We start from the raw sequence: 16,047 nt of genomic DNA, 5'->3' as shown, positions 1-16,047 counted from the left end.
AGAAATTTTTTGCAATTTTTCTTTGTTTATTGGATCTGTTTTTTGATTTAAAAGCCTAACGATAAGTTATCTTAAAACCAGACAAGCTCAAACAAATGATTGAACTGTTTTTGTGATACGTTGCTCTTTAGTACACAGGCATATCTCTTCTTTTAAGGCGTGTTTGTTTGTACATTTATACTCCAGTTGGCTAGCCATTCTTCGGCAGAACTTAAGTGCTCCGCTAATATTCTTGATGCTCTAATTTGGCATTTGTTAAGGCTCACTAAAGCTTTGCCATCCGCAAAAGTTGATGTCAATAGAGCTCCCACTCCCGGGCTCCCGAAATCCCGGGATCCCGGACTTAAAACTCCTCCCGGGATTTGAAATTAATTTCCCGGGATATTCGGGATTTTTGTCCTTTTTTTTAAACACTGTTAATTATTATTTTTTCATAAACAAAGTTGTATTTACAATAGATGAACATTGCCAAAAAACAATTAGTAAGAATTTAGTACTTTACAACACTGTTTGATCAAAGTTACAGCACTGGTTTGATCAGCTGTTAATTGTCAAAAAGTACAATACTAATGATGTTGAGAATCGCGATATCGATTTAAAAATAATCGAAAATGAAAAGGAAAAAACGTTGAAGGAAAGGTTGCAAGAAACTGTCAAAGAATCTCGCGTTTTAAAAAGAGATGTCTCATTATCAGTAGAGGAAGCGGTACCAAAGGAAATAAATTTACTTCTTGGGAGTGGCGGGCTTGGCAGCAATCTGGAGGTTGCTTGTAATTTTTTAAAGACAATACCACCAACTAGTGTCGAATGCGAGCGTTGTTTTTCAGTGTCTGGAAGCATTTGCACTAAAATCAGATCTAGTTTAAACGATGAAACAATGGATGCGCTTGTATTTTTAAAATACTATTTAAAATTAGTTCCTACAGAAATCGATCTGTGATTTTTATTATTTGTTTTTTGACAAAATAATATATGTATATATAATACCAAATACATAGGTATATTTTTAATTTAATTCATGTAACTGATTCGAAATAAAAAGTGAATTATATATTTTTTTCAATTTATAAGAAATAATAAATATTATTAAATAATAATTTTTTTATTATAAAGAACCCAAAAACATGGACATACTTAATTGAATCTATGTAACTGATTGGAAATAAAAAAAATAATTTAATTTTTTTAAATTTATAAGCAATAATTAGCAATTTTTATTTTCTCCCGTTTTTCCCGGGAATCCCGGGAAATGAAATTTCGATATCCCGAAATCCCGGGAATTCGAAAACATTCCGGGAGTGGGAGCTCTAGATGTCAATACATTATGTGCTGTTGGTAGAAAACTAAAAACGAAAATAATTACAAGTCGTATGTGAGGATTGGGATAGTATCGGAAATTTGTTATCTATTTGCGCCAATACCACACACTCTTAATTCCCTAGTCACCATTTGAAACATTTTGAAGAAAATACTCACTTTATGACAAATTACTATTAAAAACACAGTCTCTAGACTTTAGTCACAAAATATTGTCTCAAATTTGTTACCTGATACTTAGGAGGTCACAAAACTAATTAAAGTTCTTGTCTGCCATTTTGAATATATTAACACTTCATTTATAGAGATCATCATAGATATTAATCCATTGTCATTTTTTATTTTGTAAGCAACTCAAACTGGAGGATGTAGTCATGTGTAGAAGTTCACGCAAATGAGGAAAATTCACTATGAAGTGGCCAGAAACGTTTTTTTTTTACATATGACTCAAGCAGCTCACGACTGGACCGGTCCGTCTCCAACTCCGTCGCCGAGTACTTTCATCCTCCCCGGTGTTGCGAACGTCTAGCCACAACCCGCAGCAAAGCGAAGTTCTTAAACATACAAGTATCATGTCCCGATGGAAGGGAAAAACCAAAGGTGCCTTCTATGGGCGCTTGGAGTGCACTTATGAGGGCTGCCCCCGCCACGATGTCAAAAATCGTGCTTGGCGACTTTTACGCCAGGGTGGGCTAAGAAGGCATCTTTGGCACAACAGTCGGTAAGTTCAACCTCCACCAGGAAATATCTCCAAATGGGTTGAGGCTGATAGCCTTCACGAGGGACCGAAATATGGTTATCTGTAGAACTAGATTCCAGCATAGAAAAAATCATCAAGCTACCTGGCTGTCTTCGGATCGAAAAACCACCAGCCGGATCCATCATTTTGTGATAGATGGAAAACACACCTACAGTGTTGCATAGGCAGCAGAGAGAAAACAGACTGCTTACCTCGCAACGTTGCTATCGACCACAACACGCGCAGGATTCGCAGACGGAAAAATAGAGACGCCTAAATGCGTTCCATACTCACGCATCGAGAGCTCGATAAACTGGCCGACAACTCTTGTAGAACCCAAGGTGGTGATCTAGTAACCGATGCCCAGAGCATACTAAAATTAAGGAGGGAACACTTCTCCAGCTTGCTGAATGGCAGTGACTGATAAGTCTCCTAAAAGTCGCATATAAGGTACTATCGAGCGTATTGTGTGAGAGATTAAAGCTCACCGTCAACAAACTGATTGGACCTTATCAGTGTGGCTTTAGACCCGGAAAATCAACAACCGACAAGATATTCACCATGCGCCAAATCTTGGAAAAGACCCGTGAAAGGAGAATCGACACACACCACCTCTTCGTCGATTTCAAAGCTGCTTTCGACAGCACGAAAAGAAGCTGCCTTTATGCCTCGATGTCCGATTTTGGTATCCCCGTAAAACTAATAAGACTGTGTAAATTAACCTTGAGCGATACCAAAAGCTCCGTCTGGATCGGAAAGTACCTCTCCGAGCCGTTCGATACCAGACAAGGTTTCAGACAAGGCAACTCGCTATCGTGCGACTTCTTCAATCTACTGCTGGAGAAAATAATTCAAATTGCAGAACTTAATCGAGCAGGTACAATCTTCTATAAGAGTACAGCTGCTGGCGTACGCCGATGATATTGATATCACTGGCCTCAACACCCGTGCAGTTAGTTCTTTCTTTTCCACACTGGATAAGGAAGCAAAGAAAATGTTTCTAGGCTCTCACGTCACTGTTGGCAGTTACAACTTGGAAGTCGTAGATAATTTCGTCTATCTTGGAACCAGCATTAACAGCAACAACAATGTCAGCCTCGAAAACCAACACAGAATGACTTTTGCGAACAAGTGCTACTTTGAACTGAGTAGACAATTGAGAAGTAAAGACCTCTCTGGACGAACAAAAACCAATTTCTATAAGTCACTCATTACTCCCGTCTTGCTATATGGTGCAGAGGGATGGCTGATTACAACATCTGATGAAACGATCATTCAAATCAGAGTTTATACCAGAAACTATTGATGCCGTAAGCAAACGGATATTGCAACATCGTCAGTTTGAGACAATTATAAGCATTAATGAAATCAACATACATTCAAAATTGCATAAACATTGATCACCTTGGATCCCACACAATTTGTCAATCGCTCAACAAAAAAGCTCGTGTCGACTGGTCGAAATAAATATTAAAAAATATACATTTAAAAAAATTAGGAAAACCTACCACCAGAGACGGATCACTCTTCACCCACAGCTTCGATTTGATAAGTTATTCACCCTATAGTACTGACTTGATCCCGAATTACGTCTTTTTATTTCCGTATGTAAAAAATAAATTAAAAGGTCAAGATTTTTCAATACCTGAAAAGGCGGTTCAGAAGGCATGTGTTGGAGATACAGAGTGGCAAAAGTACTTTGGTTCAGGCATGCAAAAGTATATAGATCTTAATGTAGAATATTTGAAAACCAATGAAGCCACAGACAGGCACCTGGAGAGATAGTTGATAACTATTATTTGTTTTTATTCGGTGATCGCATTTTCGATCAAATTTTGATTGATACGAGTATAAGGATATGTCGTCAATTCCAAATTCAAAAATCTTTATATTTATGGGGGCTATCGGAAGTCTTGACCCATTTTATTTATTAATTTTTCTTTTTTGACACACAGACTTAAGGCGGGAGTAAAGTATTTTGTTTTTTTTTACATTTTATTTTTTTTTATTTTATATTAATGTACAATATCTTAAGATTATTCTGTGAAAATTTGAGAGCAATTAAAGCAAAATTGACGGAGATATACACTTGTAAGTCTCCGCCCTCCGATTTGATTGTGAGCGTCTGTGAAACTTTAAAGCGTTTTTCCCACAACTCACGTTTTCAAAGTCGGTGCCCCTCATAACTTCAAAACTACTGGACCGATCCTTTTGAAATTTTAAGCACTATTTCTGTACATATTTTACGAGGTAACGCTGGAGAGTTTTTTTTGTTCATAATTTTGATTTCGCAATAACAAATTAGCCGATTCTTTCCCAAGAAATTGTGTTTTTCACTTCAAAGTCTCCGAAAGAATTCAAAAATTGGAGTTTCAAAAAAACCCTTACAGCGTTACCTGAGGAAAACTATTATCTAACGAACGAACTTTCATTTTTTGATTTCAAAGCCACGAGTTATGAGGGCCCCGCAATTCAACTTTTTTTCGAGACCCGTCCGGACAATTGCTGCCATTGCCGTATTTTTTAATACTCCTTTGTAAAAAATTGATAAGACATATTTCGAATATCATACTTCAATGTGCCATTGGTTGGATAAATAAATTTTAACTTTGTCGTCAGAAAAAAAATCACAAAAACATGACTTTTTTCGTATGATTATGAGATTTTTAAACTTCAACCTGCCGAATTCGAGCTGTTAATGGTTGATTTAATAGGTGAACAAAGTTATTATACTCTGTACCAACATAATGCTGGAGTATAACAATGTTAAATAGTAACTATTCGACCAAATTTCGGAAAAAACATATGTTTATATATATTTGGTGTCTACCTTACACATAAAATTCATTTGAAATTTGAAGTTTGATGCTTTTGACATATTTATTTACGTAATTATCGTACTTTCAGCAGTTATGGACAGCACTATTATTTATATGAGAACTAGTTCTCAACAGTTGTTGTTAAAGAAAATTCAGCTTAAATGGCTTGAAAGATGTTAAATAAGACATTAAACCGATTGTATTTTGAAATAAATTTCATGAAATTCAAATTAAATTAATAAAACTTTTCAAATTTATGCTTTACAGTATTTTGTGGGCGTTTCAATTGTCCAATACCAACCCACTTATAGTGCCAAGCAATACATGCCCCAAATTTTTTCAAGATATATATGTATATCAAAGCTTACTCCAGTTATCGCTTGCACAGACCTACAGTCGCTCGGAATTTAATTCGCCTCGCAATCCTGATTATTTATACAAAAATATTTATAACTCTCCATCTGTCCCGATTACTTTTAAGAGTTACAAACAACCGTTAGACTTACAAAGCTGTTGATCGTTAATTTTATGGTTTTTATAAGAACTTTAATTTTTATAAAAAATTCTTTACATTATGATTACAATCAACAACATTAACCTCAAAAAGACAAAAACATCGTGATATTTTCGTTTGTATTTCCGGTTCGCTAATAAAAAGGGTGGGTCTAGCACGTGCAAATGCATAAGTATGTTTGTATATTAGGCACTCCCTTATACAATAAAATGCGAAATTCAGTTATGTTACGGTTTCTTTATTTATTGCATTATTTGTCATGTACCCATTAGATTTATTATTGTGTAACAATATTAATGGCTCATTACACTTTTAACAACTTATAATACTATGTAACCACTTTCATTATTGGAGTTTAGGGATACGTGCTTATACGTACAAAACCTGTACTGTATACAGGGTATAAGATCCGGGTGACTGTCTGTATGTCTATCCGTGCGCAGTAGCGTAGCTAGGGGGCCAACGCCCCGGGTGCAACGTCTAGGGGGCGGCAAAACGATCTTCGCTGTTTTTTAATATTCAGAAAAATACTTCAACAAATTTTTTTACAAAATTTATTATAAAAGATAAAGAGTTGTACACTCACAATGTAATAATCTGAATAGCAATGAAAAATATAAATTTTTACTCGAATACTCTTCAGTCTTTGAATTTGTCTTATATCTGTCTTAAAAATAGTAATAGAACTTAAAAATTCACTTTTCTAGCTTTGTCTAGCGACGTTTCACTCTCACAGTTACCCTATGCTTCGAATGTAACAAATACTTTTATTTCTCCAAATTTTCAAAAATGGTATTTAAAAACTATAATTCGGGCAAAAATTCCTGCAAATTGTGTCAAAAGTGTACAAGATATTGGGCGAAAATGAGGTTTTTCTATGGCTTTTAATAAGATGTCCTCTATATTTACTATCAATTTCCTCAAAAACAGTATTGTGAGAATTTTGTAACTTCAGAATTTGCGTGGCTTCTAGTTCCTAAATTTTATATACTTCATATCGAAGACATTTTGTAAAAATTCACTTTTGTTCGAACCACCTCATGAAACTTGTAGGTACGTAGATAAAGGGGGCGGCAGAATAGTGGTAGCTACGCCACTGTCCGTGCGTCTGTCCGTCTGGGTAAGCTGCAATTTGAGTTAAAATTGCGAAATAGTATATTGATGAAGGTATTCGCGTTCCTTAGTACAAAAGAAATTACGAGTTCGAATATGGGCGTAATCGGATAACTGGCACGCCCACAAAACACCATTAACCTGAAAGTTATAAAGTGTCATAACTAAGCACTTAATAAAGATATACAACTGTAATTTCGCACAGGACAATAGCAAAGGGAGCCTCTGAGTAAACAATTTTGAAAACATTTGTTTGACCCCGCCCTCCAATGTACATATCTCCTAAACTACTTAAGCTACAACAACCAAATTAAGTCCCCGCAAATACTATGAGTACTCCTACCGACAGTGTGAAAATGAATGAAATCGGAAGATAACCTAGCCCGCTCCCGATATAACGGTACTGTTCAAAACTACTAAAAGCGAAATAAATCAATAAGAGAGACAATAATTGTTACCTCCGAGATGGTTCGTCTAAATTATGTACATTACATTCTTCTCATATTTCTATGTCACAGTGCGAATATGAGCGGAATCGCTCATTCATTAAATTCCATTATACAAACACGAAGTAATTAATACTATACATATAACGAAATATAAATTAAAACTAATAACTCTCTTTAAGTATGTCACCTTATGACCAAAAACTCCTCATGAAATGTAGACTCTAGTATCAGTCATATAGTAGATAGTAGATTTTTAAAGTTTTGCTCCCTTAAGGTTTGTTTTTATCACCTAAAACTAATAGAGGTAGATATATATAAAAGATAAGGTGACGAGATGAGTGTAGGTCCATCCGACCGCCTGTGAAAGCTGTAATTTACGCAAAGATTTCTTGATACCGTAAGATTGCAGATGGGCGTATTCGAAACAAAGTCCATAAAACGCAAATAGTCCAAAACCTATACAATGCCATACCTAATCTCCAAGATCAGATACAAGACCACCTTAAGTAAGGCATATGTCAATTCTACCAGATTTTCTCACTTTTCAGTATATAAATTAGGCACCTGGGCTTGTACCGGTATAAAACTTTGCACAAATAGATCAGAACTGTTTAAGCTCCCACAAACCGAATATGTGAACCCCAGTGACTATAGCTCACTTTTTGCCGAAAATATCAGTCAATCTATAAGGTATTCAAAATCGGGAAGAAAGTGTTAAAAATTGGTAGAGTCAGGTCAATACTTCTATTAGCCCCATATTCCTAATACAAAAAATTTCGAACCACTTATATTGGTCAACATCTGAAAATTTATAAAATCGGGAAAAAGCTTGTCTTAGTCCTCACATAACTAACATTAGATAAAATCATTCGTAACTCTATTTACCTTATACCTAATAACAGATTTTCAAAATTTCCATTGCCTTTATACTGTATACCAATATCAGTAAATATGTAAGATATCTTAGGAAAATTAGCTGAGAGTATAATAATGGATACATCATAGTTTAAAGCCGAAAATATGGTAAGTTAGCTGACACCCTGAATTAACACATATGTATGTATGTATACCAGGCCGGGTCGATTTGTGGGGAGGCAAAAAAATCGCCCATTGCTCTTTGAAAATCATATTCTAGGGATCAAAATAAGATACTTTGCCGAAGGAACCATACCTCTGAAACGAATTTTGATGTCCCCCAATTTGGGTCGAACCTTTGGCTAGGGGCAAATTTTGAAAAATCCCACTTTGACCCATTTAGAGTGCTCCAATCGAGTCCAAATGTATGACCGACCCCCACTAACTTTGGACGGCCGATCCACCCATGCCAGTGGCACACTCCCTGGAACTCCCCTGGGGGTTTCCCATACAATCATTTCAAAAAATCACCATTTTTGGTGATTTACATGAAAAAATCAGCTAAATTGCTATGTTTTTTCTATATTTTTATTTATTTATTTATAATAATATCTATTTTTTCTCTTAAGAAATTTATTTAGTCAGAACATATGTAAATGAAAAAAATTAATTAATTAAAGTCATACATTTGGACTCGATTGGAGCACTCTAAATGGGTCAAAGTGGGATTTGTCAAAATTTGCCCCTACCCAAAGGTTCGACCCAAGTTGGGGGACATCAAAATTCGTTTTAGAGGTATGGTTCCTTCGGTAAAGTATCTTATTTTGATCCCTAGAATATTATTTTCATAGAGCAATGGGCGATTTTTAAATCCACCCGCCCTAATGTATACCCATAAGAAAATCAAAGGAAATGAATTCGCGGACAATGTATGGGAAACTTTGTATATAACTCGTACACTCTACGATCAATATTGAAGAGGACAATAAAACATATTTAGATTTCAACATAAACCTACGTTCGTTCAGTCGCCTGTCGTGAAATCGATACCGCACGGAGTATCACAAACAACGTTGACCCGAACGGGCACACACCTGAAGGCAGACGATTTTGGCGTGGGATGAATGCGATTTATATTTTTTTTGTGTTCTATTTATATAATAGATGTAAATACAAGATGTTTCTGGAGGGCCCATACGGCTATTGTGACGAGACGATGGACAACAACAACCTTGAGAGAGCTCTTTGGGATTTATACTTATACTTTTTATAAGTTAAACTATATTTCATAATTCCCACAATAGTGATATGAATGAATAAACCCTAGGTTTTACGCCCATCTCCTAATGTAGAAGTATGAGGATACCGCACCAGCAATTCCCTAAGCCAAGGTGTTGAGGTAACCGTGCCGATGGCTGAATGGTCAGCGGGCGGTAATGAATAGCTGATCGCGAACGGTCTCCTCCGAAGCCCGGGCGAGGTCGAAAGTATTAAATGCCTTCTCTTCGCATACCTGCTCTGCGGACGAGTGACCAACCCTTTCCGACTTACTCGTGGGACCAAACATGAACGAAACAAAGTTAACCACAACAACTACAACAACCAATTTGACGACAACAGCGACGATTAAAGTAACTGATTTTACATATCGGAGTCCTATAACGGAATCCGATGAGGACGATTTACTCGCCTCCAGCTGCTACAAGAGTACTACCGGACATACCAGCCAAAGTATATCGATAGATACAGCAGCACCAATCTAAGAGTGGAAGCCTCCACCTCCAAAGCTGCCATGAGCACCAATCAAAGTGCACTGGCAGCTAAAGGAGACAACGAAAATAAACGCAAGATACAAGTCAACAACTCGGTATAAGGGAACTGTGGGACGGCATTTCAAATTCCTTACGTACAGCTGCAACCGAAACCATTGGTTTTCGGAAAGAGCAAAAGAACAGCTGGTGCCGACGAGGAGTGCCGTGTCGCAGCGGAGAGAAAACAGGCTGCCTACCTCGCAACGTTACGATCGACCACTACACGTGCGGGATGGGATAGATACCGAGAGTTGAAGAGGGAAGCGAGACGCATTTGCAGACAGAAGAAGAAAGAGGCCGACATGCGTGAGTACGAAGAGCTTGATAAGCTGGCCGACAGGGGTAATGCTCGAAAATTCTACGAAAAAATGCGGCGGCTTACAGAAGGTTTCAAGACCGGAGCTTACTCTTGTAGAACCCCCAAAGGTGATCTAGTCACTGATGCCCAGAGCATAGTTAAATTATGGAGGGAACACTTCTCCAGCCTGCTGAATGGCAGTGAACGCACAACACCAGGAGAAAGAGAACCCGATTCCCCAATCGATGACGATGGAGCAGACGTTCCATTACCCGACCATGAAGAAGTTCGAATAGCAATTGCCCGCCTCAAGAACAACAAAGCGGCAGGGGCCGACGGACTACCGGCCGAGCTATTCAAACACGGCGGCGAAGAACTAATAGGGAGCATGCATCAGCTTCTTTGTAAAATATGGTCGGACGAGAGCATGCCCAACGATTGGAATCTAAGTGTGCTATGCCCAATCCATAAAAAAGGAGACCCCACAATCTGCGCCAACTACCGTGGGATTAGCCTCCTCAACATCGCATATACATAAGGTTCTATCGAGCGTATTGTGTGAAAGATTAAAGCCCACCGTCAACAATCTGATTGGACCTTATCAGTGTGGCTTCAGACCTGGAAAATCAACAACCTACCAGATATTCACCATGCGCCAAATCTTGGAAAAGACCCGTGAAAGGAGAATCGACACACACCACCTCTTCGTCGATTTCAAAGCTGCTTTCGACAGCACGAAAAGGAGCTGCCTTTATGCCGCGATGTCTGAATTTGGTATCCCCGCAAAACTAATACAGCTGTGTAAACCGACGTTGAGCAACACGAAAAGCTCCGTCAGGATCGGGAAGGACCTCTCCGAGCCGTTCGATACCAAACGAGGTTTCAGACAAGGCGACTCCCTATCGTGCGACTTCTTCAACCTGCTCCTGGAGAAAATAGTTCGAGCTGCAGAACTAAACAGAGAAGGTACCCTCTTCTATAAGAGTGTACAGCTGCTGGCGTATGCCGACGATATTGATATCATCGGCCTCAACACCCACGCCGTTAGTTCTGCTTTCTCTAGGCTGGACAAGGAAGCACAGAAAATGGGTCTGGTAGTGAACGAGGGCAAAACGAAATATCTCCTGTCATCAAACAACGACTTGGGTCTCACGTCACTGTTGACAGTCATAACTTTGAAGTTGTAGATAATTTCGTCTATTTAGGAACCAGCATTACCACCACTAATAATGTCAGCCTGGAAATCCAACGCAGGATTGCTCTTGCCAACAGGTGCTACTTCGGACTGAGTAGGCAATTGAAAAGTAAAGTCCTCTCTCGAAGAACAAAAGCTAAACTCTCTAAGTCTTGGGCGATGACAGCAACCGATGAGTCGACGTTACGAGTTTTCGAGAGAAAAATTCTGCGAAAGATTTATGGTCCTTTGCGCATTGGCCACGGCGAATATCGCATCCGATGGAACGAAGAGCTGTACGAGTACGATAATTCTTCCTGCCCCAGCACAATACAGGAACGATGAGCGGAGGTCGATGTCAGATTGTCTAGTATGGTGCTAAGCTGTGTACTCGACAAAGCTGCGGGTCCTCACCCGGAGTTTGACTCCTCTGAAATATTTAGGGGTTACGGAGTCATCAAATGCGCGGACCAGGACTCTCTAGATTTCCTGACGGGTAGTGTTACTAAAATCAGCAACGCCTTTGTAGGCCTCCAATTGAGGGTTATATTTGCCAAGGATATCCCGAAATGACCTCGTGCTCGCGTTTGGCTACCCCCTCTAAAGGAGCCGGGCGAAAAACTCCTGAGATGCATCAAGATGCAGAACAAAGCTATAACTGGTATAGATGACTGACAGCTGATTAATGAGGAAAAACCCAACAAAGCAAGTAGACTAATTCTGGTGGCCATTTGCGATGATTCCATAGAGGGTCTTAAGAAGACTGACTGCAAAATCAGCTTCGGCACTCGCAAGGCTAGGCCAAAAATCTTCCAAGGCGAGAAAGTGGCTGAAGAAGACGACACGAAAGAGGTCGATGGCGCCAGTCGGAGGAATGTGAACATCGAGGACCCATCGACATCAGCCTAATACAGGACCTCTGGGTTACTGAAGACACCATCAAAAGGCTGAAAGCAGTAACTATAACAATAAATGCATTTCTTGGTCCTAATTACAGCACAGCAGATATTACAGTAAACAGAAGGAAAATCATTTCTTCTTGGTCTCGGCCTACATGGCCTATGACGAGGACATACCACCGGCACCACTTACAAGACTAGTAGAGAACAACAGGAAGGAAGATGTCCTAATAGAGTGGGAGTCATTCATACAGTATATTCTGAATAGCAATCTAAGTACATATATGCAACGAAGGCGATAAACCAACCATTATTTTGCCAAGCTCTGATAGGTTTCCGGGGTGGGAGGAAGTGCTGGAAATCACGCTATCAACAGACGCAGACAGTCTCGTTGTGGATAACTGGAGGGTATCCGATTAGCCTTCTAGGGAGAATAATAGTATTAGTAATCCTCAGAAACTAGATTCAGAAGTAGAGAAGTTAGAAAAAGTCTTAACTACAAATTTCAATAAATACACTCCGCTAACAGTTCTCTCCCTTGGGGGAACAGTGAGCTCAAAAATTTGAGAACGCACCTAAGGAAAGCTTTCAATGAGAGTTTTAGAACCAAAACATGGAAACCATATAAAGATACCATGAAAAGATACAAGAAAGCGGCCAGGAAAGCTAAAAATTAATCATGGCGATCTTTCTGTACATCGATAGAAAGTTGCAGAGAAACCGCTATGCTCAGTAAAATGCTATTCAAACAACATACTAATACTGCCTGCATTAAGGCGGAATGAAATGATTAGACCTTCTCTGCAAAAGAATCTCTGGAGGTACTTATTAAAACGCACTTCCCAGGAAGTCAGCAAACACCTATAACGAGGGTTCAACCAGAACCACCGGCAAACGCAGCTGATTACCTAGGCCAGAGAGTATACAGCAGCGAAATCAAATACGCCATAAATAGATTTTCACCAAAGCGGCAGGTCCAGACGGGATTATGCCCATAATGCTGCAAAAGCTACAAGAACCAATGGTTCTAAGGCTTGAAAATGTATACAAAGCTAGCATTCAACTGTCTTACCTCCCAAGCCGTTGGAAAGGAATTAAAGTGGTGTTCCTTCCAAAACCAGACAGAAGAACACACAATAATGCTATGGATTTTAGACATATAAGCCTCACCTCCTTTATGCTGAAGGTGTTAAGTGTAATTGAAAAATTACTACCCTACAAACAACAGGGCGCTTTCAATAATAGCATCATTAATTCTCTGACACATTGTGACATAGATGACACTGTGTACAGGTGGTTACACTGTTTGCTTGAGAATAGAAAGATTATAGCATAAAACGGCGCTGCAACACAAACAAGTTATGTGAGTAGAGTATTCTATGGGTTGTAGCGCTGAACGAAATACTACTCCAATTATACAGTGAGCAGTGAAAGCAGAAGCATATGCAGACGATATAGTGTTGTTGGTATTAGGCATGTTTCCTTCAATAGTCAGCGAGATTATGGAAAGAGCACTACGAAGGTTAAACCTATAGGCTAAGAAAAATAGGTAAGATGTTAACCATAACAAAACAGAATTGATGATATTCACAAACAGAACTAGCTCTGGAGCTCTGGTATGGTCTAAACAAACAATACAACATTAGAAAATTAAATGGAATACAAAGAGTAGCATGTGCAGGTGTTACTGGTGCAATAAAGTCATGTCCGACTGACGCGTTCAATGTGGTCCTGCATCAACTACCCATAGATATCTTTATACACAAAACAGCAGCATGTTCTGCTATAAGAATAAAAGAATTGGGTGGTTAGAATCAACAGAACTATGGACATAGTAGAATCCTAAACCAGTTCAACGTTAATAAATCAGACTACATTGGGAGAATATGCTGGATTTCAGTAGACACTTCCAGGTGAGGATACCCTCTGGACGAGAATGCAGAAGAGGCTCAGTAATGGATTAATCTCAGTCTATACCGACTGGTCCAAAATGGCCTGCGAAGTAAGCACAGGGGTATTTTCCGTCGATCTAGACATTTCTCTCTCTATCCGCCTACCGAACTCTGCTAGCATCTTCCAAGCGGAAGTACTGGTCACAGAAAAGGCCTACGAAGCTCTATTGGAAAACCACGAGAGGATACGTAAAGCAGCATTAGATACAGATAGCAACAGATAACCAGACGGCGCTCCTGACCTCTTCTTCGCCCATGTCAAATTCCAGTATAGTCCACAATTGGAAGAAAGCACTGAGCTCAATAAAAGACAAGCTCCACCTAAACATGATCTAGGTTCCCGGCCACAGGAACATTTTCGGCAACGAAAAAGCAGACGAGTTGGCAAAGGCAAGAGTTTTCCTTAACGAATCCGAGGCGGAGCTAATACCAAGCCCGCTAGGATCGATCAAAAGAGAGATCAATAATCAATTTCAACAAGTTGCAAATAACAGATGGAAAAGTGCAACAAAATACAATATAACTAAACAGATATGGCCAAAATATAACAAGAAAAGAACTAACGACTTATTAAATAGGTCTAGGAAATGTATCTACATAGTAACAGCTACCATATTAGAGCACTGGCCCTTTGGAGAACATACGTCCAATATGGGTATGCCCTACAACAACGTCTCCCGAGGCTGCGGAATAGTAGGGAACAAGGAAACAATTTTCCACTTTCTTTCTGAATACCCAGCCCTATCACAGATCCGATACAGAACATTTGGAATCCATCAAGCTTCAAACCTTGAATGCATTTCTACTAAAAGCATATCGGACATAAATATCTTCATCTAAGCCTCAAACTGGTTTGAAAGAGAAGGTGAAACGTCATAGCAGATATAAAAGGTCTACGAATAGTGCATCAAAATGGCAGAGCCAGTGCTAATTGAGCCCGAAGCCAAATATAAAATCGCTTTATCAGAAAACATTGACCGCAGATACCATTGTATAACACTTGACAACGATGACGTAATTTTTATGAAGCGCTGAAACTTATTGAGGATACAATTTTTGCCGTGGTAGGAAAATTACTGCTCGATTTCAATATGTCTGCCCACAAAGAACGGAAAAGCTGATTTGGTCAGAGGTCATGGTTATGATAATAAGGCTTTGGGAATTCAAATCAACCATTCAGAGTTACCATGTTACTATCGGAATATGAGGCAAATTTTCAATTTAATAAAGGACAATGGAGTCTTTTTTCTTAGATTCACCGCCAAAACTTTCTTGCTGAAATTTCTGTTGGCATAGTTGAGCAAAGACAAATTAGTTGCGTTGGCAAAACCCCACATTTAGTTTTCAAGTTCCCGCTGAACCTTGCAAGTGAACAAACGCCTATTTACAACATCAGCAAAAGTAGAAGTCACGGTGCTCTATTTCAATGGAGCGAAGTGAACGTGTGGGACGAATGCACAATGTCGCACAAGCGTACGACTGAAACACTGGATCGCAGCTTTCAAAACATTCGGGGCAATCGAATATTGATGGTTGGAGTGGTCGTCTAGCTGATAGGTGATATCCGGCAGAAGTTGCCAATTATCGAGCGTGGTACTGCGACAGAGGAGATAAACGATTGTCTAAACGCTCGTCATTGGTAAAGTAGAACGGTTACTGCTGAATGCTGACATGAAGGTCGCATGCCGACGAATATTAACGGCCAAATAACCTTTGACAGCCTATTTATCAATGTTATTAGCTCGAAAAATAACCTAATGAATAAAAGAAATTCCAGAGGTGAGCACCTGCAAATCAATAGATGCGGCAATGCAACTATATACCATTTAGATCTTAAATTCCCTTGACTTGTCAGTGGTACACTCCCACAAGTTGAATTCAAAGTTGGTGCGGCTGACATACTGATACCTGAACGCGCTCGGTCTGTGCAACGGTAATAATATGTTACGTATCACAGTGCTGAGACGGTACATCGTCCAGGTCACCATTCGTACTCTATTTTCTCACAAAACAATAAGTTCCGCAATATTGTTTACGGGGATGTTCCTCCGTAAAATAATTTCTAGCTCTCTACGACTCGACAAAAAAATACGACCCTTTCTGTCAC

Source organism: Bactrocera neohumeralis, unplaced genomic scaffold, assembly GCF_024586455.1.
Source record: "Bactrocera neohumeralis isolate Rockhampton unplaced genomic scaffold, APGP_CSIRO_Bneo_wtdbg2-racon-allhic-juicebox.fasta_v2 cluster09, whole genome shotgun sequence".
In the NCBI taxonomy this organism is placed as follows: Eukaryota; Metazoa; Arthropoda; class Insecta; order Diptera; family Tephritidae; genus Bactrocera; species Bactrocera neohumeralis.
The sequence above is the reverse complement of the archived record's forward strand: the minus strand, read 5'-3'. Positions refer to the sequence as shown.